The sequence below is a fragment of the Phyllostomus discolor genome, chromosome 4 (assembly GCF_004126475.2).
Source record: "Phyllostomus discolor isolate MPI-MPIP mPhyDis1 chromosome 4, mPhyDis1.pri.v3, whole genome shotgun sequence".
Classification (NCBI taxonomy): Eukaryota; Metazoa; Chordata; class Mammalia; order Chiroptera; family Phyllostomidae; genus Phyllostomus; species Phyllostomus discolor.
In genome coordinates, this window is record NC_040906.2 from 3,164,558 (window position 1) to 3,186,852 (window position 22,295).

The 22,295-nt window shown below is 63.8% G+C and overlaps 1 protein-coding gene across 1 annotated transcript in view; it reads right to left on the reverse strand.

Moving 5' to 3' along the window:
- Positions 1-22,295, reverse strand: part of SH3BP4 (SH3 domain binding protein 4) — a 66,081-nt gene that overhangs the window by 28,836 nt on the left and 14,950 nt on the right. Inside the window, exon 2 of the mRNA XM_028510033.2 lies at positions 5,343-5,420. The gene's annotated coding sequence lies outside the window, so the exon portion shown is untranslated. The remainder of the gene's footprint in view (positions 1-5,342; positions 5,421-22,295) is intronic.

The window sequence follows — 22,295 nt, forward strand, 5'->3', positions numbered from 1 at the left end:
CTAAAAAATAAATAAAAATCTTTTTTTTTTTTAAAGAAAACCACCCACACCTGTCGAGCTTGCTGCAGACCCTCTAAAAGGACCCCGCTAAGAGCCCGTGAAGGTCAACATACTTCTTCTGCTGTTGATCTATGTTCGCCCTGGCCGGGTAGTGCAGCTGGTTACAGCATCATCCTGATACCTGTAGGAGGCGGGTTCAATCCCCAGTCAGGGCACGTACAAAAAAAAATCACCCAATGCATGCACAGATAAGTAACACATCGATGCTTCTCTCTCTCTTTCTTTCTCTTCCCACCCCCCTCTCTTTCTCACTCTAAAAAATAAATTTATTCTGTTTGACACACCAGGCTCCAGACTACTGTTCCCCCCACAGGACACCCCAGGCCAACCCAGAGCCTCGACGAACCCTGCTTAAACTTCAGCAGAGCCCACAGGCCGAGGGGAAGGTGTCCGTCCATCCCGGCCCATCTGCAGACACAGGAAGTGCAGACGGGGTTCGGGGGCCACGGCAGAGAAGGAAGAAGAATCGAGCTGTGTTTGTTGAGCTCAAAGTCCAGGGCTGCTGGAGCTGAGGAGCTGGGGGGGCGGGCAGGAGAGGGAGGGGTGCCCTGGGCATCAGGAACCGGGGCAAAGGCCCCACCACACAGGCGCAGCCGGGCAGCCCCTCCCGGCGCTGGTGGCAGAGGGGGCCGGCCTGGGTCTGGCAGACGGCAGACGGCAGACGGCGGTGGCAATAGGAAGACACTCTGTGACCTCGCACAGCCACCAGCCGGCGAAGTCTGCTTCCTCTGCCGAGGGCAGAGCCTGGCTCAGCGGCCTTTCGGGTCCCTCCCCAGCCCTGAGGGCGGTGGAGGGGGGCACTGGGTGCAGCTCCCGTGTGACTCCAGGCCCTGCGCCCCCCAACAGGGACAGCAGCACCTTGGCTGGCCGTCCACCCTGCAGACATCGGAGCACACGCACCGGAAGACCGGTGTCGGCCCAGCTCCGCTCCCCCGGGGCCGGCTAGAAGGGGACGGGGTGCGCAAGTGGTTCACTCTGGCCAGCCAGTCAGGTTAATCCCTCCTTGCACCGTTGGGACCCCTGGGGCAGCCTGGGGTCAGGAGGGCAATGCGCTTGAGAGATGGCAGGGCGGGCCCCCCCCAACTACACTCTCACAAAGAAGCCGCTGGACTAATGCTGGGGACCCTCAAGGACCCTCAGGAAGGGGGTCCCAGAGAGGCTACGGGGCGGGCCCAAAGGGGTGGGGCTGTGGCAGAACCAGAGACAAGGAGGGAAGGGGGGAGGGAGGGAGGGGGGGAGGGCGGAGGGGTGGGAAGCTTTCCTATAAGCCCAGGTGAGGGCAGGTGCACTGCCTCTTCCCTTTCCTGTGAGAACCAGTGGCCACAACTCCCTGGTCCAGAGGCGCCTGGCCTGGACACACCCATGGCCCTGCCCTCTCCCCGCCAGCGGGCCAGCCATGGACACAGATCCACAGCCTGCCGGCCGAGACGGAAAAGGAGCAGTCCGGGACTGCCGTGCTGGGCTGCAGGCCGCTCCCGGGCCAGATGCATGCTGGGTAAGCCGCAGGGCCCAGGTGACCCGGAGAAGCACACCTCTCAAAGAGCACCCCACGTCTCCCATGCCGGCGCCCAGGCCCCCCACGACCTGCTGCGCGCCGTCTCGGCGTCTCCCCAGCCCCCCTCCTGCGTTTCTTCCGGAGCAAGTCTGAGTGCCCGTCGACTTCTCTTTCTCTCGGAGAACCTTCTGAGGCTCCATTTCTGCAGATGAGGAAACCGAGGGCCAGGGAAACGGACTTCTGCCGCGTGGCTCAGGCGCTCATCACTGACGCTTGTTTACAAACAGGGCTGAGGCTCTGAGCTGTGCGCAGAGCCACGGGTCGGACCCGTGGCTCTGAGCTGTGCGCAGAGCCACGGGTCGGACCCAGGACCGAAAGGCCTTGCTTGCCGCGGCCCTCCCTGCAGAACAGAGCGGCCTGCCCAGTGGGTTCCGCAAAACGAGCTAACAAAGGGGGGAAACGCCAGCCCCAGGGACAGGAAGCCCGGGCTTTCAGATTAGGCTGGACGTTTCTTTGTGAGCCCGCGCAGGGCGCAGTCGGAGACTGGAAGGCTCCTACAGCAAACAACGGCAGGCTCTCGCTCCGCTCACACCTTTTATCTCCAAAGCCGCAAGTATGCTAAAAATTTCCCCTCGTCCGTCCTCACGAGGTCGCAGCCTGCTGGCAGCCAGCTTTCAGAAGCGTGAGAAGGCCAGGCCAGCAGCTCTGAGGCCCAAACACAAGGCTCTGAGGAATGCCAATGCCACTTGTAGTGTGGCGTGTGGCTGGGGGGCTGGGGGCTCAGGTTCCCCCTGGGGCGGTGAGGACGAAGAACCCCGAGACGGCGGGGGCCGCGCGGCGCTGTGAACTTGCTGACCACCGACGGTGCGCACGCCAGAACGGCTCCTTGGACGTCACGTGACGTTCGCACATTTGGGAGCGTGCGGAGACCCCCGTCTGGAAAACAGCCCCGGCAGAACGAAAACGTGTCGGCGACTCTCCGTGCAGTCCAGACGGAGGGCGTCTGCCGCCCGGCCACCCCTGCAGAGAGCAGAGCGGTCCAGGGAGTGGAAGGCTCCGCCCTCTGCGAGCACCCGACTCACCTCTCCACTGTACCCCCTGATGCTCACGTCCATGCACGGTTGTAAGAGAAAGGAAGTTAACTTCACCTGTTCATTTTTACTCGAGAAATCAGCTGAGTGGCTGACACTTGGGGCTCGAACTCTGTCTGTGCTGGCCAGTGCTGGCCTGGGGGTCACTGCCCACGGAGTGCCTGGGCCCTCCCAGGCGCGGGGGAAGGGAGGTGGCAAGGAAGGGGAGGCCTGGGGCTCACAGAGGCGGGCCTCGAGGGCCTGGTCTTCGCCTCTCGTTAGCAGCAGCCCTCCGGTCCTGAACCCTGCGAGCCTCTTTCCTCACGTGTGAGGTGGGCAGGACGGGCAGGGCCTCATGCAGAGGGCGCTCAGCGGAAGCATCCCGGGCTGGACAGCTGTGGGGACAAACAGGGCAGCCCCCAAGCCCCGGCCTTGGTTGGTATCCGGGGGGTGGGGGAGCATGCCGTAGGGCCAAGTTCCGTCACTCCCAGGTACGCTGGCCGCTCACACTGGTCTTCATGTGGAGGGTGCTGGGGTCCGCTCCTTCCCACCCCTCACTTGGCCCCCCCACCTGCAGCAGCAGCGTCCGTGGGCACCTGGTAAACTCCTTCTGACCGCTATGGACAGCGACCTCTCACAGGTTAGGTCCTGACCCCGCGCAGCAGGAGTCACATGCAAATCGAGAAACTAGGCTCCGGCAAAACTCCAGACCCTTGGGGAGCCCCACCTCCCCATGAACCTGAGACAGATCAGCCCTTGAACGTTAAGAAACAGCGAGAAAACACGCAGTTATGTTTCTGGGGGGGCAGCCACAAAAGGCGGTCGAATACGTTAAGACGCCGGTTTTGCCACAGCCAGTGACGGTCGCTTCAGACGCCAGGACACGGGTCCAGTCCGCCATCCCCGGGCAGGTAAAGGTGTACCATCCCCCTCCAGGCTCCCGGGAGCCCTTTCTGCAGGACGGAGGCGGAGGCGGCTTTGGCTCACCTCCAGGCAGCCAGGCCCGCCCCCCTCCCTCCTGTTTTCTCTTCCCAGAAGCCTCGCTGCTCTCCCAAGTCTGGCGCGGTGCCAGGAAAAGCAAACCACGTAAATGACACCCAGGGAACTGCTGGAGCCAGGGAGGGGCCCGAGGCAGGGCCCCGTGAACCCCCCTCTGTCCGGCCCAGGAGGGGCCTGCTGGTGGGTGGGGGCGGGGGGCGAGCCGTGGGGTCAGACAGGAAGCCGTGAGCACAGCCCACGGGCGTCTCCCAGGTTTACCCACAGAGCAGCACCGCGCGGGGCACACTTGTGTTTGATTTCAAAACCCCCAGCGCTCTGGCCAATGCTGGGCCCGAAGAATGCCAGGAATGTGCATGCCTTTCTCCGGGTTTCACCGCCACCCAAACCGCCCGCAGCCTCCCGGCCAGGGGGCTGCACTTATAAGGCAAGACCTGCCGTCCTCCCGCCCGCCGGCGCGTCCAGGGCAGAAGTATTTTAAGTCTTCGGGACCTCCCTGAGTGTGCTGGGGACTGGCCCTGGGGCCAGAACACGGCCTCCAACCCCCTGAATTCCTCACCCCCCTCCTCAGAGCCCCCAGGTCCCACCCCGAAGGCATCCGAACATTCCTTCCGTCCTAAAGCACCAGCGGCTCCCTCCCGGCGAACAGAGACGTGGAGAAAGTCGGGACCACATCCAACCTTCTCCCCACCCCGCCCCCACCCCTGAGCAGGGGGCCGCGCGAGGAAAGAAGAGCCCGAAATAACTCCAGCGGCTCCCACTCGATCTGGAGTGGCTTTTCGCACGCGAACGTGAGCCTCCGGGAAGCAGCCCCGAGCCGCTCCCTTCCCTCTCACATGTGCCTGTGCCCACTCCCCGGCCTCGTGCCAACGTCCACGTTAATTTTGCCCACGCCTCTTTCGCCGGGGGGTGGGGGGGATCTTTGTGGTCCCAGCCTTCCCGTGAGGGAGGGGGTCTGGCGTAACTGACTTCACAAAAGGCTTTGTGAAGTTTCCTTCCACTGCCAGGGAACAGCCAGGGCGGCCAAAAACACAGCCCAGAACGTTCTACCAGGATACCGTGTGCCCTCCTGCCCTCTCTCTGCCACGGGTGCCAACCGCCGCCAGGTGCTCCACAGGAGCCCTGCTGGGGCTTTTCTGTGTAGCAGTCTCTGCTGTTGTCCTCCCAGGGCGGATGCTGTCCTGGGGCCCGGGTGGGGTGAGGGGCAGGGGCGACCTGCAACGGCAGGGCCACCTGGAGCTCCCTCCGGTCCCACCTCCATGGTCACTGCGGGCCACCGTTCGGGAGCTCACGGCCTCTCAGGCTGTAAGAATAGTCCCTTGTGCACACACAACAGGACAGAGCCAACCTGGGCTCCGCCCGGCTCTGGGTAGAGCGAGAACACTCCAGGGGCGGCCGCAGAGGGGGCAGCCGCAGAGGGGGCAGCCGCAGAGGGGGGAGCCGCAGAGAGGCAACAGGGATGAGGGGCTGTTTGGGGAACGCTGCGGGGCCGGGTGCCCCGGTGACCTCTGACCTTCCCGTGAAGACGGGCGCGAGGGAGAGGGTTGGGGGCCACCAGAAGCTTCTGCAGGCTGCTTCTCCCCATTGTGCTGCTCTGCTCGTGCGTGGGGCTCACCTCCCCACAGGCGCCTGTGCACCTCGGGCAGGACACAGCAGCCGCCACCACGCAGCACGCCCAAGTGTGGACACTCGCTCATAAACACCCTGCGTGTGTCACTCACCTGCCACAGGCCACCAGCTCCCGACGTCAGAGGCAGCGTCCCGGGACCCGGCCTCCCGTCCCGCAGGGAAGGGGCGCGCTGCAAGACAGCAAGGGCACCATGACTGAGATTCAGGCTTGCCCCGAGCCCAACCGACCCCGCAGGTCCGCTTTCCCTCCACGGCTCGTCCACACCCAGGGCAGCCGCACCCACGGGGGCAGGCGAGGACGGGGCGGACACGGCTAGGCGGCACCCACGTGCCCCTTCCAGCCCGCCTGCAGGATCCCGTCCCATCCCCCGGGGCCCCACGCGGGGTGAAAGGGCAGCCGGACCCTCGTCGGCTCCCAGCTGCTGAGGACGGGTCTCCAGGGTGGGAGCTCCCGGGTCTCCAAGGGCTCTCCGCTGAGGCCGCAGGGCAGCCCCTCCCTTGCCGTGTGTCCCCTGGGATCCCCACAGACCTCCGGCACCATGACCGCCCACCACCCAGGGAGCCCGGTCAGAGACTCGGGCTTTTTCTGTCGTTCCTTCCCCGGGGGGCTGCCACCCCCCACCTGCTGTTCCCTCCGCTGGCTGCAGACACCGGTGGTGTGAGCTCAGCAGCAGAAGGGTCTCGTCCGCTGAACCCTAAACACACCCCCATGCCGCCTTCCAGCCGCAGGGCTTCCTCCCTGCGGGGCTTCCTCCCCGCGGGGCGGGGTCCTGAGGAGGCGGTCAGAGTCCCAGGGCACTAACGTGGCAAGCACAGAGCCCACGTCTGTGACAGATTCCCTAAACGAGTCTGACAATGACAAGAGAGGAGCGGCACTGCAGGCCACCCACCCCGTGTGTCCCCCCTACGCGCCCTGCGTTGGGGCTGGCGTTCTGCACAGGGTGGCAGAGGGGCCCCGGGCTGGCCAGGGACCCCAGACCCGGTCGGGCTGGGGAACGGAAATTCTGCTCTGGGCACCTTCCCCAGATCAAGGCCACCGGGGCTGCCACGGGGGCGTCCCCTCCACCAGCACAGCCCCGATGACAGCCCACCCTCCGAGTAAATACTTCACACGCAATGAGAACGAGCACCCCCAGGCGGCCAGGGTGCCCCCCCTCGATGCTGGGCTGGCTGGCTGGTTTCCAGGCCGCCGTGTCCCCCGGGGGTCTCAATAGTAAATGAATCCCAGATGCGCAGAGAGGGGGGAGGCGCGGGGGGGGGGGGAGGACACGCCCAGCGGGCAGGACCATCTCGCGTGGATATGGTTCGCCCCGTGGTCCACGCAGACCTCCCAAAGGTACGGCGACATGAGACGTCCCTCGAGCAGAGGAGAGGGGCTGCCTCCCGGCCAGGGAACCCCACAGAAAAGGCAGCGCCGCGAGGACACGCATCCCGGCATGACAAGACATCGGGTCCCGAGGGGGGCGGGGAAATGGGGGCCGGGGACAGGACGCTCCAGACACAGGACACGGGGGCCTGTCATCCACCCATCCCGTGTTTATTTTGGACTCGGCTGGCGGGCTGCTCACAGGTCCGCGGAAGACTCGGAGGGTTCTGCCGACTTCAGCATGCACTCTCTGTGCACCCCTCACTTGTCGGTGGCCCTGGGTCGGCGCCCTTCCTCCGCCCCCCGTCTGGAGCTGGTCCCCACTGCAGGGCCACGCCTCTCAGGGCAGGGCCCACATGGGTTCCTGACGTCAGCAGACACCCCGAACTCTGTTTTCGGTCCCCACAACCTCTGCACGGGCTCAGGGGCCTGATCCGCCCACCCGCCCGGCACAGCTCCTCATGGGGTGGAGGCGGACCGACTGCAGGCGAGTGGGAAGGGGGGGACCTGTTCCTTAGGTTTCCAAGCCGCCAGCGATGCCGCGCACGTAGCCCCCGGCCGAAGGGCCCCCACGTCCTGCGTCTGCTCACCTCAGGGCTGGGGTCTCTCCAGGGCAGGAAGGGGCTCGCCCCGCCCCCTGTGCATGTCCAAAAGCTCCACGGCAGAACGAGAGGGGAAAGCGGGACCCCATACATCAGCACCCTCTTCTGGAGGCGAACTTCGGCCCGTGTCCCATCCAGTGCGTCACCGTGTCTCCGTACAGGGCACCCCCAGCCCCCACACGGGACAAGGGTCGGTTCCCACGCACAGTGACACTCAGGACGAACCTGGATTTCACGTCTTGGCCTCGGGCCCTGGGTTGTTTGCGACTCACGAGGCAGAAACCCGAAGACACCCCGTCTACAAAGTCAGGGACGTTTTGGGGGTAAACGGTCAACAGTGCTTATGTTTAACTCGGAAACGGCTCGTGGAGACAGTATTTCGGGACGCGGTGGATGACACGGTCACAGGAGCGTGGCTGGCATCTCCCCCGGTGCAGGTGGTGAAATCCTCTGACGCACAACACAGAACCGGTTCCCTTATCTCTCCTCTGGTGACCCGGCATCTCAAACTGGACAGCAGATGCGATGAGGCGCAGCCTCCCCTCCCTCCGGCACCAAGCGGGGCGCACCGAGGGGAGGGGCCCACTGAGCCGGCCAACCGGACGCCCACAGTGGGCGGCCTCACTGTGTGCGTGTCCCTTCCCTCCCCACACCTGCGGGCTCCTTCCTGGGACCTGCCATGTACCTGGTCAGCGGTCTGGGTCCCTGTGGGGCCTGCGTGTCTGACCAAGTGTCCTCCCTGGGCGAGGTGTGAGCTGTGCCCTCTCGGGTATGCGGACGCCCACACCTGTGGCCCGAAGACTGCCGTCTCCTCCTCCTCCTCCTCCCCCCCGGGCCGTGCCTTGTCACAGCGATTGTTATGTATCTCATCTTGCACGAATGAGCGGCCCCAAGCCGCAAGGGAGACCAGAGCAGCTTCTACGACAAGCCGAGCGGAACATTTCAGGAAGAGGAACAGCGGGGAACCACGGGCACGCCCCGGAGCACGGGCCGTATTGAACCCCAGAGCGGGGGAGGAGTGGAACTGGGGAACTCCGAGCTCAGCGTCCACACAGGGTCCTCGTGCTGAGGCTGGAGGCGACCTGGAAGTCGGAGGACGCGGGGGTGCTTGTTCAGTCACGCAAGACGCCGCGTGGCCTTGCACGACACCCCGAAACGGCCTCCGCCCCATGTCAGGGAGACCGGGAGGTCAACACCCACTACGCTGTTTTCCTTTCTTGAAAAAACAAAATGAAACAACACACACACTGTTCTTCCCTCGGCCTTGACGGGCTGCCCGGGCCGGACCGGCTCCGGTTCTGGGCGCCAGCGGCAGGCGGGGCTGCGGGGCCAGGGTCCTGCCAATGGCCACTGCAGAGCCGACGAAGGAGACCTTCCCGGGGAAGTCCTCGGACCTCTGATTCTGACCCAGGACCCCGTCCCGTGACTACACGGGGGAGGGCCGTCGGTGGGAGCTGCGCGAGGGAGTCCGGGTTGGGGGAGGCAGCCCAGGAAGGCGGGGCTTCTGAGATGACCCCGAGTCACCCTGTCGGTTCCCAGGCAGCTCTGCCCTCGCCAGCTCCGTGCCCCGTGCAAAGTCCCTTACTGGTCTCTGGGCCTCGGTTTCCTCGAATGGAAAGCAGGGCCCCCCAGAGCATGCAAGAGTATCCCCACTTTACGTGGCTTTTTCCTCTTCTCTGTCCCACCAGCCTGAGGGTCACGGCGAGGGCAGGCACCCTGCCTTCTTCCTCTCCCACAGATGCGAGGCCAGACACAGGGTGCCAACACATAGCAGGAGCCCCCCAGAACCCCCTGCACCCGAGCACGGCAGCGGGTCTCGACATCTCGAGAAGAGACTCCTTGCCTGCCGGGCTCACTGAAATGTAGCGCCGGTCTCTACGCCCAGGGGCGGGGCGGGGCCTGAGAACGAGCATTTCCCACTCGCTCCCAGGCGATGGTGATGCTGTTGGCCCCCGGACCACGCGCTGGAAACCGCTGGTGGGGGCGCGTCAGCAAATGAGAGAACTCCAGCTCCGCGGTCTCAGGGTGGACCGGTACCAAGAGGTGGGGAGCTGGGATCACCCCCCTCCCCGACGTGGCAGGCAAAGCCGGAGCCGGAGACTCGGATACACAGAATCACGGTCAAGTGCAAGGCAAACAAAGGGCGGCCGAGCAGGTTGCGGTGAGACAGGAAGTCTCCGCGGGAGGGGGTGCGATGCTGGACAGGGTCCCAACGCCACCCTTCCATCCTCCTCTCCTCCTTCCGTGACCGGAGTTACGAAACCTCCTGGGTCTGTCGGAGCGGGAAGAAGGTCAAGATCCCGCCTGCACCTGACACAGGGAGTTTCTGGGTGAGTCTCGGGAGAAGGTACAGAGCCGATGGCCCCCCAACAATCCCGTCTGAACACGGACCCCAATGCCGGCCCTGCCGCTGGCTGCCGTGACCGCCCGCCTGCCTCCTCGTCGACAGACGGGGTGGGCGGCGGTCAATTGATGCTGTCACCCGAGTCCCCCCCACACACGTGCCGCCCTCAAGGGCGGGCGGGTGCCTCTCTTCCCAAACCCCCAGCTGACCCTTCCTCGGAGTGCCCTCGCAGGGAGAGCTGTCCCCGAGCCGGACCACCAGCCACCTGACCTCTTGGAATCTCCCTCCTGGGGGTCAACTCTTCACCCCGGCAACCTCTCACCCTGGAAACGGTGAAAGGGGCCAGAGAAGGAAAAACGCAACCCACCCAGGCTCACACGGGCCCTCCGAGCAGGTCCGGGTTCCCTCCCACGCCCGACTCGCGCCAGACTGAGGCCCCCAGGGGCCCCTCCCCGCCAGGCTGCGCAAAGGGGGAGCCCGGCCTCGGTCTGCGGTGCTGTCCGGACTGCGGAAACCGTCACTGCTCAGAAAGCCCGGCCGATGCGGTGCAGGGCAGCAGGGCAGGGCAGAACACCGACTTTATAAGATCCCCAGGTAAGTCCTGGTCCCTTCCTGCGGGTGCGTAGGGCAGCGTGGCCGCCCCGTCTTCAGACAGCCCGCCACGCCCCCACAGCGCGCACGGACGCCGGGGCGGAAACAGAGCAACATTTCCTGAGTCCTGAGACCCAAACATTCCATATTTCTAAATACGTCTCCCCAGTGCATCCTCCGTGTCTAATCTCTTCATCAAGACAAGCGCCGTGTTAGCCAGACATGCAAGGCAGTCCCCAACCCCAGGGAACATCCTACCTTTTAAACAAGATACTTTAGAAGATGCAATCTTCAAAAAAAAAATCATTGCTCTTTATTAACTTAGAGAATGCAGAGCTGAGCGAGGCCACCCCAAGCCAGCGGTGCACTGGCGTGGTGCGCGTTTGGGGAGGCCCTGCCACTGGTTGCCACAGGGGTGGGTGACCAGCAGCCTGGCCACCAGCAACGCGAGGCAAAGGGCATGGCCATGGGGAAAAGGCAGCCCCCACCCCCACCCCAGGTCCCCAGGCTCCTAGCACAGGCTGGAGCTGGAGTGGAACCGAGTCCCGGTCCGCACACAGCAGACCAGGCGGTCGCTATGAAGGGACAGGAGAGGTGGGCCCTGTCCACCGTCCCTCCTCCCCCCCAGGACAATCTATTGCCCTGCCAGGGACTGCTCCACATCCTGACCGGGTCCTCCCTTCATCATGAGCCACCGTCCCCTGACCACAAAGGCAGAGCCGACCGTCCGGGCTGGCGCCCCTCTGGCCCCGAGGGACACGAGGCTGGCGCGGCGCACCTCTCCGCCCTCTCTCGAGTCCTCCCTGGGCTCCGCTCCCCGTGAACCACAGACAGAGGGACCGGCGAGCTCACCCAGCCCGGGTGCCCCGCTCCCCGGGGTGGAGGGAAAAGCAGGCGCCTGGGTGGCAGGCAGGGCTGCGCACGCAGACGCCGAGACACAACGCTGCTCTCAGACAGCACGACAGGGAGAGGGTCTCCTGGGACCCGGGGAAGGGGCCCCTCCGCGGACGGGGCTCCCGAGAGGTGTCAGGAGAGGACACCACGCACAGGAGGTACCCCCCTTCTGTCCGTCTCTGTGCCCCACCCCCCAGCACACGCGCGCTTCCTCTTGACCTTCTGCGCACCTTCTGCCTCGCTGACGGCCGGCGATGTTGGGGCAGACTGGGAGGGGGCTGAAACAGCTGCCTTCCTCCGGGCCCCCAGGGACCCGTCAGGTCTGGGCTTGGGGAAGACCCCACGGCGCAGACACCAAGTGGGGCGTGGGGTCTGCGGCACCCCCTCCCCTGGCACCCAGGCCTCTGTGCCCCAGCCTGCCGTCCTGCAGAGAGACGGTTCCAGGAGGGTCCTCAGCAGTCACGGTAGCCATGAGCTCGGCCACCCGCCCGGCCTTTGCGTTCCCCGCTCCCCACCTCACTCCCCCCCGCTCCCCAGCTCCCTCCCCAGCTCCCCACTCCCAGCTCAGGAGGCCACCTCTCCCCACAACGCAGGCCCCCATGTCCCTGCCTGCGGCCCGGCATGGGGGGAAGTCCCAGCCCAGAACAGATGACCACGTGAAACTAGCCCTGGGCACTGGGCCTTGGGCCACGACACGGATGACACGGACGTGGCCGCGCGGTGTGAGCGCTCCTGGTCAGCTCCGCTGAGGCCGGCGGGCTCTCCGGCCGTGTGAGAAACTCCCAATTTAGAAGCCGAGGAAGCGTTTTGTTCCATCAAGAAGACGCACTTACACTCGACTAAATCCGGAGAAAAGCAAAGGGTATTTATTTATACCGCCACTGGCATTTTCGCATTAAAAATACACAAGTTCCCTGGGGCTGGCGGCCAGGCTGGGGGCCCTCGGAGCTCCGGGCTCCCGTGGGACGCCCGGTCCTTGGAGGGGCCCGGAGCCCACGCAGCAGGAGCCCCACCGGCCTCCTGGGGGCACCGCCGGCCAGTCGCTGACACGGAGGGGCTGTGCCCCAGTGGCACCTACCCCGACCCCTGTGTCACTTCCCAAGCGAGGGCTGCTCTGACACACTGCCGCCCACTCGGTGACTTGAAACACAGGCCGATTCTCTCCAGTCCGGAGGTCAGACATCGGAAGCCAGTTCTACGGGCCGAGGCCACGGCTCGGGCTCTGAAGGGAGGATCCATTTACCTGCCGTTTCCGGCGGCGCCGGAGCCCTGGCTCGTGGCCCCTCCCTCCGCCTTCAAAGTGCATCGCTCTGACCTCGGTCTCCGGTCTCCATCACCTCGTGGGCTTCTCCTCGGCAGTAAGGTCTTCTCTTGAAATGACATTTGTCACTGTGCTATAGTCAGGGGCCATCTGGGTGACCCAGGGTCACCTCTCCATCTCAAGACCCTTAAAGCAAACACACCTGCAAAGTCCTTTTTGCCGTAAAGAACAACGGCCACAGGTCGTCGGGCTCGGGACGTGCGTGTCTCTGGGGGCGGCTGGTCACCCGGCCGCACCCCAACCAGAACCGGCACGCCTCACGCCCCACCCCCTCCCCGGCCTCCTGGGTCACTCTCGACATTTCCTCGTCTAGCGTTTGTTCGTTTCCCTTCTTTTCCACCAGAATGAGTGTTCCGCGAGGCAGGCGGCGCACCTGGAGCACCTGGACCCCAGCAGGCACTCGGGAAGCGGCTACAGAGCCCCCTCAGGCAATCGGCGTGCTGGCTCTGCCCGGTGAGCCTCGCGGTCCGGGCACAGGAGCCCCCCTGTCTGGTTCGCTGCTGTACCCCAGCCCCCAGGCCCGCACCCAGCCCCCAGCCCGGGGCTCCATGACAGGGCCTGGCCCCTGACAGCCAGGACAGCTCCGGGACAGCCAGTGAGATTTGAATTTCAGATACACAACGCTTTATTATGAGTGCATGTGCGTCCTGTGTGGTCAAATGTACCTGGTGTCTTGCAGGTTTACTCGCTAACCCTGGTGCCCTGAGGTACGCCTGCCAGAAGGTGCCACTCCGAGGGGTTTCCCAAGACTCACGGTCTCAAGGGGACAGGTGGGAGATGGCCTGGGGTTGGGGGTCGGGACCAGGAGCCGAGTCCACCCCTCTCCTGTCCACCCTCCTCCGAGTTCACTAACAAAGGGGTGCTCCCAACCAGGTTCCCTTCCCACGACAGAGCCTTTTAAAAAAGAAAAATCTCTCCCGCTGGCTGTAAAAAGGAGTTTGTTTCAATAACACTCCTTTTCCTTTCCAGCGTAATTCTGCAGGAATTCACAAACAAAGCCTCGGCCCTCGACAACAAAGATCGCCATGGAAACAGATCACCTCCATCCCAAGGAAAAGCGTGACTTCACCTCCCGTTCTGGCAGCCCCGGCAGCAGAAGAATCCCTGTGAAAACAAACACCAACCAGCATCGGCAGGAAATGGAGCCGCGCTCTCTCTAATTTTAACTTTCTCCAGGAATGCACTGGCTCTGGTGCCTGGGCACCTTCTCCCCGGACCCTGCAGCATTCCTGCCTGCCTGCCTGGGGGGCAGAGCCGGCACCCCGCCGGGCGCCCACCACAGAATGCAGACTCGGAGCTGCAGGCGGGAGGGCGGGGCCTGAGGTGCAGAGCTGACTCACAGGTCCTCCGAAGCGCCGGAGAGACCCAACCTCGGCGTTTGAGCGGGAAAGCGCGCCCAGACCAGAGGGCGAGCCGCAGAGCGGGGTCAGAGGGAGCCGGCTCCGCCCCAGGAAGGCAACGTTGAATCACTACGATAAGCGATAAGCAGGAGCCCGTTTCCCAGGCAGGACGCCAAGGACCAGGGGGCCGTGGGCCAGGGCCGGGAACACCTGGAAAACAAGCCTGCAGAGGGTCCCCTGGGACAGGGGTGGGAACGGGCCTCGCCGGAGTTTTACGGCCCAAGTGGCCAGGAGACAGGCTGGGGGGCGGGGTGGTGGCGGTGAGGCAGTGTTCACGATGCCCGTGGCCGAGAAAGGCTTCTTTTCCGGAAGATTCAAAGAATTACAATTCAGTAAGAACAATGGGCCAGAACCATGAAAAAGATCTCTGCATCAGAAGAAACCAGCAGAGCCAGCAAGCGCTAGCCGAGGGCCAACAGTACAGAGAGCAGAGACCAGAAACCAGACCGTGGCTGCCTGCTCACGCCCCTCAGACCACACGTCCCCCCAGAACGCAGCGGCTGGGTGGGGGCCTCGGCTCCTGCCCCCGGGCGGCTCTCTGTGTGGCCGCCTGCTCCTTTGAAACCAGCGAGGCAGAAAATCCAGAAGAAGGTCACCCTCTCAAGCGAGTCCTGGAAGCGGCCTCCTTCCTGTTTGGTGGCTTCTGTCTGTTAGAAGCAGGTGGCCATGCCGGCCACTCCAGGGCAGGAACCCCACAGGGCATGGCTATGGGGAGGGGTACTAGGGGCCACAGGAGAGCTGGCCAGACACAGGCGGGACACAGTTCCACTCACGCAGAGATGACAAACACCAGAAACATGTGACATTGCATAGTGTCATACGTCTACTGCTCCGGGGTGAAACTGGAGGTAAATACAAGGAAAGGATAGCCACACAGTTCAAGGCAGGGAGGGTTACCTGGGTGCTTTGTGCACGCAGGACTCGACACATTTTGGGGAGGCGGGTGAGAAGGACATGGGGTAGGGCAAGGGCACCGGGAATCAAAGTTAAGGGTAAAGGTCCACTTCTTGGCTGGGGTAGTGGCTGTACCAGTCTAGAGGGTTGTTCACGGTTTTTGTGATTTTTCGGTTCATTCTGAATATTTTCAAGTATTGTTCACAGCTCGACTCAGGGACCCCGTGGCTTGGCGCCTTGGTACCCCACGGAACCGTCAGGACAGGTGCCCTGCGTATGGTGGGACCCCGGAAAATGCCCCCGCCTCCCGCGCACTGGCCTCGCCCCTCGAAGAACAGAGCGGCTCTGACCTCGAAGTGCGGCTCCCGGCCGAACCAAACTCACAGGCCTCCGGCTTTTACCTGGCAGCCCGCGCTCCGGAGTCCCACTCCAGCCCCGCCCAGGCTGGCAGCGGCTCCCAGAAACGGCCCCACCCCTCGCCCGCTCCCTTCCCGGTATTCAGGGCGTGGGCGGTGGGCGGGGCAAGCCTCAGCCCCTCCCCATCAGCCCTGCGCGCCCCGCCCCCCCAGGCCTCGAGGCACCCCGTGGTGGGCGATTTGTCCCTCCCGAGGCATCTGACAACCAGAGCCCTCGGCGGCTGGAAGTTGGGAGCCACCCGGGCCACATCCTGTTTGGCTGTGGCACCGATTCGGTCATGCCAGTGTTGCGGAACAAAAGAACTTTCTGCACGGGCTTCGGGGAAGGAGCCCGGCCAGAGCTCTCGGCGCCGCTCGGGGGCACGAACGGCCCGCGCAAGTCCGCGCAGCCTCAGGGGCGCTACGGGGGCCCACGGCGGGCGGCGGGTCGGTGCCCGGGACCCTGCGTTTTGCCCACCCCCCGACACCCCAGTGTCTCAGGTTCTCCAACGCTGGATGAACGAATGAGTGAGCGACCAAGCCTTGTGAGATGGAGGGAACGCAGGATGTCCACAGCCCACGAGTGACGTGGGCGAATGCACCCCCCCCGACGCCGTGCGGCCCCGGGGCCATGGCGGCCACCCTGCTCACTCTCTGCACCTCGGCTTTAAAAGGAACGAAGACACCCCGGAAGTCTAGCACCTGCTTTTCCTAGAAAGACCCTGTGCACGCCGCACAGCTGGTTCCGCCGGAGGAGCGGGGGAAGGGTTCCCTGGAGCGCTTTGCAGGGAACGCTGTGGGCTCTAAATGAGAGGTGCTACGACTCTAACTCGGGGACCAGGTCAGAAGGCCTGGGCTTGGGAAGCGGAGTGGCGAGGCGAAGAACCTTCTGGAAAGCCCAGACTGCCGGGCAGGGGCTCGTGAGTGATTCCAGGGGTGGTCTGGACACCAAAGTGGTCACCTGGCCCCCTGCCACATCACGGGAGAAGGGCCACACTGGATGCTCACGGCCTCTGAACTCTGGCCTGAAGGGTGAGCACCTCACCTGGGAGGTGCCACCTGCCCTGCCCGCAGGTGCGGAGCTTACGGGTGGTCTCCGGGCGGCCCAGGGTCAGGAGCCTGGCCCCCACCCTGACCTGCCTGCTCCTCTCCAGAAGGGGGGCGGCTGTGGGGCGTGAATAATTCACACGTAGCTCACGCAGCAGCTCCAGGCCCAGTCCCCACATGGGCACACGCAGACCCCCCCAGGACCCCTCCAGACACCGCCGCTCCCCCCACCGTCTCCCTTTCCGGCTGAGTCTCGTCCCTCTGCTCACAGCAGGCTCATCTCCCGATTTACCCGCCTGGTGAAACCTCAGACCCAGGCCCCAAGGCACGGAGCAGGGCACCCGTCTCCGGAAGGCCACCCCGGGCCGCGCCTCTGCGGACCAAGGGTCCCCTGGCTACCCAGAGTGCGGTCCCCCGACCAACGGCCCCCTCCCCCTGACGTACTGGGTCCGAACGGGCTTTCTAACTAGCCCCGGGGCGACACCCGTGCAGACCAATCTGAGACGGGCTGGGCGGGCCGAAGGCGGGTCTGTCCGCTCCCGGGAGCCGGGGCCTGTGAGAACCCTTCTTTCCAAAGATCACTCACTGGAGCACAGAGCCCGGGGCCATGTGCGTGGGTGTGTGCACTCTGGGACTCGCCGGGGGCCGCTGAGTGCCGGCACTGGCCGCCTGGCCGCCGTGCCAGTGCGTGGTGTAAGCAGGAGACAGCCAAAAGGGCAGACAGTTCCGTGTGGCTGTGTCCACCCCGCACTGGCTGTACTCAGCCGTCCTCGGGGGAGACGGTCTCACCTCTTTCCCATGCACTGACCCCCGACCCCCAGTGGATAACAGGACAGGCAGGGCCCCGGGCCGCCACCAGGAATACCTCCCCCCACCCCCAGCCCAAGCCTCGATCCCCGGCCCCGGCGTGGCAGAGCAGTGTATAAACGGGCCCATTGTCCCCACCGCGCTGTTCCCGTTTTCAAGTTCACCTGGCAGAGAGACGATCGTGTTCTCGCTTGGAAGCCAGCTCCCTCGCTGGCCGGGAGAGCAGCTCACCTCTGAGCACTGGGTCCGGGAGAACAAAGGAGGTGCTGTGGGCAGGAGATGGGCCCGGCCTGACCCAGAGGGGCTGGGCCCCCGACGCTGGGCTTTGAGGAACTGGGCGGCTGCAGGCCGGGGCGAGGGGGGCCCGGGCTTCTCCCTGGCAGAGGGCACCCGGATCCAGACCCCAGGCAGGGTTGCCGCGTGGGCAGGCATGGGTGCAGAGGGCAGGGGGTGTGAATCCCCTGCCACCCACCCACAGGCTGTCCCCAAATGCTTTTAAATACACTCCTCCTTTCAGAATAGACTCAGATCCCTAGAATGTGTGGGAAAGGCCCGCCGTACGTGTGAGACATTTTACAGAAACCCAAGGGCAATCACAGAACAAAAATCCAGAGCTGAGACACAGAACAAAGGGAGGAAACTGAGAAAAACCGCAGGAAAGTTTCGGGGAGAACACAGTGGGTCCCCAGCCCCGCTCCCCTACTGCCAATGTCGCACAGTAGGAGCGCGTGCCTGTCCAGTGAACGTGGCGGACACGTCATCACTGTCGCTAACGGACGTCCATTCTTTACCCAGATGGCCACCGTCTCCCCCAGCGCCCTTTTCCCACCCCAGGAGCCCTCCCGGGACGCCACCCGACAGGCAGCCCGGTCTCCTGAGGCTCCTCGCGGCCGTGACAGCCCCGGCCAGGACCCGCCAGAGCTTCTGTGCGTGCCCCTGCTGGGGTGTGCCTGACGTTCCGCTCACGGCCACGGCAGGGTCACGGGTTCTGGGGAGGACGACCACGCACGGAGGGGACATGCCCTTCTCCTCACTTTCTATCAGGGGCATGACTGTCAGCGCGGCTCCGCTGCTGACGCTGACCTTGCCCCACCTCCCCGGCCGGCGTGCGCGAAGCCCCGTCTGCAGGCCCCGCCCTCCTCCCTCTCTGCTGAAAGACTTCCCCGAGTCCACCGCCTGCCAGCGGGCGTGAACACAAACCCTTCTATTTTTAACAAAACAAGCAAAGCAAAGCACCCAGCGCACGTCCGGGGACCGGAGCCCGGCCTCGCTGCTCTGAGGGAACGGGAGGGTGGCCCCTCGGCCACAGACTCCCACTTTCGCTCGGCTCCCCCAACGAGGACCAAAGCCAGAGGCCTGGGTTTCTACAGAGGCAGCTTCTAGGGGGGCCCAGACACCAGCAGCCCCTGCTCAGGCCCTGGGCATGCACCTGGCCAGGTGGGCTGGCGCTGGAGGAAGGGGGCCACCCTGAAGGGATGGACGGGCTGCCTGGTGAAGTCCCTCAAGCTTGTGGTGTCCTTCCCAGGGGTCATCAGATGACGGCCCTTGACCCGAGGGGGCTCAGGCACATGGAGAGGACCCACAGGTCGCAGGCACCGCCCTCCACCAAGCGCCCCATGCTCCGCAGCCACCCCCCTTCAGAGAGCTGGGCTCCTGTGCAGGGGCCCAAACACACCGGGTGGGGGGCACCTGAGGATGCGGGGTGGGGGGAGAAGACACACACCCTCTCTCAAGTTCCCTTTGGGGGGATAAGCGGGGAGGGGGCTAGGGTGGCATGCTCCAGGTCAGACCACTTTTGTTCGGTTTTTGGCCTTCAAAGCTTGGGTGAAGTGCTCCGTGCCTCAGCTTCCCCACACGCTAAATGAAGAGGCTCACGGTGCCCGCCTCAGGGGGGTACTTCTAGAATGAGGCACGAGCTCCCTTGGGCAGCGGCAGACGAAAGCTCTTGTCACCCCACGGAATGCAGGTCCCCTGGCCTCGGCCGGTGCCCGAGCTCCCCTGGGGACGCTGTCCCACCTGTGCAGGGAGAGGGTGGCAGCACGGGCACGCTCAGCACCTCCTCGCACCTGCTGGTCCCCTGCTGATCGCCGCTGCCCTGGGAGCTGCTGTCACTGCCCCCCCCCCCACCACCCCTCGGAGGCCGAGGGCTTCCGTCTGGGGACAAGGAACTACTCAGCCCAAACCGCAGGCCCTGTCTGGCGTGGGGCCCCTGGCGCAGAGCGGCTGCCGCCACCGGGACCGAGGGCTCAGTTCCCCAGTCCACACCACCACCCCCCGTCCAAGTCCCCTCCAAGTCCCCAAGCCCCGCAAAGTCCCACGCAGCTGCTGGCTGGGCCCGCCTCGGCGGCTCCCGGGGACAGTGCTGGGAGAGGGGTGCTGGGCGCACGCCACACCCTGACGTCAGGGTGAGTTTACGACTACCCTCATTACAAATCGCCACGCGTCTCGGGGGACCCCGCACCTCCCAGTGTGGGCACACTGACTGGCTCAGAGCCACTCCCTCCTCCCTGTCCTCCCTCCTATGGGCTGAATAGCGCCTCACACCAGCTGTGAGTGGCTGGGAGCTGTGGGGAGGGGAGGGGAGGGGAGCAGGGGGCGCTGTGCGGAGATGAACCCCTTGCCGGCTCTCCACGCAGGGCCAGCCCATCACTAACGTGGAGCTAAAGGTTCCAGAAGCTGCTAGGCTCCAGGGAGGCCCAGCACACCCCGAGTCAACTCCGGACACCACTGTGAGCTTCCAGCTGAGTGGGTTGTCCGGGACAACCCACCCCACCGGCTCCACCAAACGCAGCATTTGCGGGCCAGCAAAGCAGGGTCAAGTTCAAGACCATCGCGAATCCTGAAGTGGGATGGTAAGGAGCTGACCCGCTGAGACAGGCGAAAACGTTCCTTCTGGAAGGTTCAGGCACACCTGTCAAACCAGACCCAGCGGAACATCTGGCAGTGGGCTCACGGCCGTGTGAACAGTGCCACCCGCTGCACCCCGAATCCAGGCTTCCGAAAAGGGGCGGGGCCTCAGGGCAGCCCACGGCGGAGGCATGCGGAGGCATCCGCTGGCCGCCGCCAAGGGTCTGCACCGAGGGTCTGCACGTGCACGCCTTCCCCACACTCTGGACGGCTCCCACCCACCCTGGTGCCGCCCCCTCACGCTCTTCGGCCAGACTCGGGCCGCAGGGAAGCTGTTCCCCTTGCGGGAGAGCCTGCTGAAACCCCCTCCCAGAAAGCGCGTCTGGGAGTGCACAGGAGTTGGGAACGACACGGACCTCCGACCTCCGTCCCCGTCAACGCGGGGGTGGGGACGCAGTGATGCCAACGACTCCCGGAAGGCGGCGCTGCCCCTAGATGTACGTGCGGCCTGCCCCCCGGACCTCCAGGGGAGCCGCGGGCTGCAGCAGTGGGTGTGAAGGACCCCACTTCTGAAACGACGTCCACGGGCCTCGTCTCCCAGGGGCCATCAGAGGGTTTTTTATTTCCTCCGCGGAGTCTTATTTTCTAAATCTATGACAAGCACGGAGTGCTCGTACACCAGCAGAAAACACATTCAATGGGCAATCTGCAGTCACTGGGTGGGTGGCTCTTGGGAGACTTCCCATCTGCGGGGCGACCAGCGCGTTTTCTCCGTGGTTTTCATGACAACGGACTTCAACTACAGGGGCCCTTTGAACAGTGTGCAGGGGCGTGGGGGGTGGGGGGTAAGGCGGCTTTTTGGGAGCATTGCCAGGGGAGGCTTGCTCCCAATTTCACGGAAGGAAATCCTTCTAAACGGTGTGCTCAGAAATAAGCTCCCCAGGCTCGTGTGAAACGGGAGGAACCTGTGCTATCGAAAACAATTCAACGGGGCTTTCATTCGTCCCACAAGCAGCGTTGGTACCAATCAAGTGAAGAAAAGGGACCGTCGGAAACACGTTACAGAAAACCTAAGTAAATACATGCCCTGGAAAAAGCGCAGGCCGGCCAACAAGGGGGTGAGAAGGTGCTCAGCCTCACTCGCCACTGGGGAATGCAAGTCAAAACCCCAGCCTCCCGGCTCAGCCCCGGGGATGAGGATGGTCAAAGCCAGAAAAGAAAGCCCTGGCTGGCGTAGCTCAGTGGATTGAGCACGGGCTGCGAAAGAAAGGGTCCCCGGTTCGATTCCCAGTCAGGGCACACGCCTGGGTTTTGGGCCGGGGGACCAGGTGAGAGGCAACCACCCATTGATGTTTCTCTCCCTCTCTTTCTCCTTCCCTTCCCCTCTCTCTAAAAATATATAAAATCTCTTTTTTTTAAGACCAAAACAGAAAAGAAGGCGTGTTGGCGAGACTGGAGAACCCGGAACCGTGAGCACTGCTGGCGAGCGTCAAGTTATACGGCCACTGTGGAAAACCATGTGGAAAACCGTATGGAGGCTCCAAAAATAAAAAGGAAAACAGAACTGTCACACGACGTCGCGATCCCACTTCCGGGTATACATCCAAAAGAACGGAAAACAGGGTCTCCAAGAGATAGCTGCCCACCCGTGTTCACAGCTGCGCTACTCACCATTGCCAAGAAGTGGTCCCTCTTATATGTTGCTTTTAACCACAATGAAAAGTGAATAAATAAAACTTCTTAAAAAGAGGGAGGCCCTAAACATTAACCTATTCTGTGCTCTCCACGCCGTTTCTGAAGACGATGGTGCCCGGTGACCCACTACAGCGACTCACACCTAATTCTGTGCAGGTCGGGCCTCGAGCCCCGCCAGACAGCCGCGAAGCAGTTTAAAAATCGAGCAGCCCTGACCTGATTAAGGCCCAGCGCAACCCGAGTTGTAACTGCGGACACCACTGTGAGCTTGGCCCAGTGGGTTGGGTGTCGTCCCGTAAAGTGAAAGGTCATGGGTTCGATTCCCGGTCACCACAGGTGCCTGGGTTGCAGGTTCCGTCCCCACCCCAGCTCCCTGGCTCCTGGTAACCACAATTCTGCTTTCTGTTTCTGTGAATTCGACTACTCTAGGTAGCCTGTAAATGCAGGGTCACATGGTACTTGTCTTTCTGTGACTGGTTTGTTTCACTTAGCAAGACGCCCTGGGCGTCTGTCCCCCCCACAGCCCACTGGGCTCCCTCCCTCTCCAGGCTGTGCCCGCTTCCCGCGCCCGCAGACACGCCCTTCGTCCGTCTGTCCGTCTATCCGTCAAGGGCCTGTGGCCCGTGCCTCTTCCTCTCTTTCCCTCTCTCCAAACATAAATTCACAAAATTTACGAAGTGTTTGAAAAACCAGACGAACCCTCTGCAGCTGCCTGGAGGGGCAAGAAGGGATCCCGCTCCGAAAGCCAGCGATTCCCAGCCGTTCCCCTCTCGGGGCACACACACTCATTACCAAACTCTGCGGCACGCCAAAAATATATATATTTTGCTTGTCTGAAAAAA